This window comes from Octopus bimaculoides, chromosome 9 (assembly GCF_046866305.1).
Source record: "Octopus bimaculoides isolate indiv1 chromosome 9, ASM4686630v1, whole genome shotgun sequence".
Taxonomy (NCBI): Eukaryota; Metazoa; Mollusca; class Cephalopoda; order Octopoda; family Octopodidae; genus Octopus; species Octopus bimaculoides.
Window position 1 is genome coordinate 42,559,115 of NC_142936.1, and position 2,500 is coordinate 42,561,614.

Consider the following 2,500-nt stretch of genomic DNA (forward strand, 5'->3'; position numbering starts at 1 on the left):
GTATGCGCACATGCACAAGAAAAAACAGGGCTAAAGGCAAAATACAGAAAAAAGTGTAAAAAAGCAATAAAAGTAAAACACGTCTATATACGCACATACTCGCATGCACGCACACACACGTCTATATACACACATACCCGCACACATTCACAAGCGCGTACGAAAGGTTCCATATACACGTCTATATACGCACAGGAAAACTGCAAGGTGGAAGGTAGAATACAGAAAAAATATGCGTAAAAAATATGAACAATAAACCTATAAAACAATATCTCTATAGATATGTAAAAAATATAAGAAATAAATATGAAATATAAGTAAAAAGTATAGAGAGATAAAAAGCTTGTACGTGGACACAATGTAGAAGCAAGTCCTATCTGTAATCTCGGGGGACCAAAAATGTAACAAATATTTAGCCACACGTGGACATGATCCGAAAAGTTCAGTTCTTGAATTTAGACATGTGGCGGGGTCTAAGCTGCTTTTCAAGATGAATCTGAGCCATCTTTCCATATCACAAACACCGCACTTTCCGCTGCTGTTGGTGTAAGGCTTGCACTTGGCTAAGATCTTCCAATAAATGTTGTAACTAACACTTTTATCTTTTAAGGACCATATATGACTGGATAATTTGGTCGTTTTCTTTTTATCCCAGTGCCTGAAGCTCAAGGTGTGATTATTGAACCTGGCATTGAAATTCCCCTCTGTAAGGCCCTTCGTCGAAACTGTATCCTTAGTGGATATAGAGTCCACGGTAGTTTCATAAATGATGGTCTCGGACATGCAAGCTCCATTTAGCGGGCACAAATTTTTACCCCTGCATGAACAGCTGGTTTCATATTGTGGTTCTTTGTGTTGTGTGCGATTATATTTTTAAAATTAGTAGTTGAGCTGAAACTGATTTTTAAGTTATGCCTGTTGAAGAGCTTTCTGTAACTATGGTTGACTGGAAAATGCCTATCTATCAGCGCTAAGAATTACTTGCCTACATTAAAGGTCACTTCGGGTGAGTAGGGGGATGTGAACCAGATAGTTTTCCTATTCCTATGTTTCCTTTTCTTTATTATTGGACTGGTGGCAGGTGTATAGGTTATTTCCTTGCTAAATCCACTATCTTTAAGAGCCTTATTATATACTGGGGCAACGCTATTAAAAATGTCCCTATCGGAGGAGAGGCTAGAAATTCTTTTGCTAATGTTTTAAACACTATGGGGGGATGGCAGGAACCCACATTAATATAACTAAGTCTATCGTTGGGCTTCCTATAAGATTTATAAATATTCTTATTTAGATCTAAGGATACATCTAGGAAATTGACAACCGTCAGGATGGTGTCTGTAGGTATGCTAAGGCCGAAAATTTTCATCAAATGGATAATGATCGGGAAAAACAAAACAAAACAAAAAATAATTAAATCAACTAGCAAACATCAGCATTACAAATACAATTTATAAGCGGAACAGTAAAAATGTGCAAAGCTTTTCTCAAGTTCAAAATGTGACATTGAATTTGAATCTAATTTCCAACGATGGAGCTTGGTAACACCATTAGAAACTACCTCCTTCGCTACAGGAAGACTTGAAATAATGAAAAATGGAAAAGAAAACACACGCGTACACACACACACACACACACACACACACACACACACACACACACACACACACACACATTATCGTTATCACCGCTCTAGTTAGGAATCCAGTTCAGCTAAAACTTTGGTAAATCAGGCAATGAAAAGAATAAAAATTGGAAATAAAAGATGGAAGTAAAAATCTGTGGCCCTTTCTTCCTCCTGGTACCCTAAACACGTGACTGTTTCTCTTAATGGTTATTAATCCAGCCGTGAAAGTCTGGGAACTAGTGCAGCTACATTTAAAGCCTACCACATAGTAAACGTGAGTAGATAATCAAGTTCATTGCTAACCTGACATTGAAAGTTAACTAGTTTTGGGAAATCGCACACACACACACACACACACACACACACACACGCATATGCACGGGTGCGCGCACGCACACACACATACACATACACAAACTTTCGGCCTTAGCATAACTACAGACACCATCCTGACGGTTGTCAATTTCCTAGATGTGTCCTTAGATCTAAATAAGAATATTTATAAATCTTATAGGAAGCCCAACGATAGACTTAGTTATATTAATGTAGGTTCCTACCATCCCTCAGAGTGTTTAAAACATACACACACAAACACAGACACGCACGCGCACGCACACACACACACACACACACACACACGCACACACACACACACACACATTATCATTAGTGGGGATCACCGCTCTAGTTAGGAATCTCGTTCAGCTGCAACCTTGGGAAAAGAATAAAAAATGGAAATGGGAGATGAAAGTAAAAGTCTGTAGCCCTGTCATTCACCTGGTTCCCAGTGGCCCTATCTTGCTCCTGGTGCCCTAAACTGGTGACTGTTTCTCTTAATGGGTATTAATCCAGCCGTGAAAGTGTAGGAACCGGTGC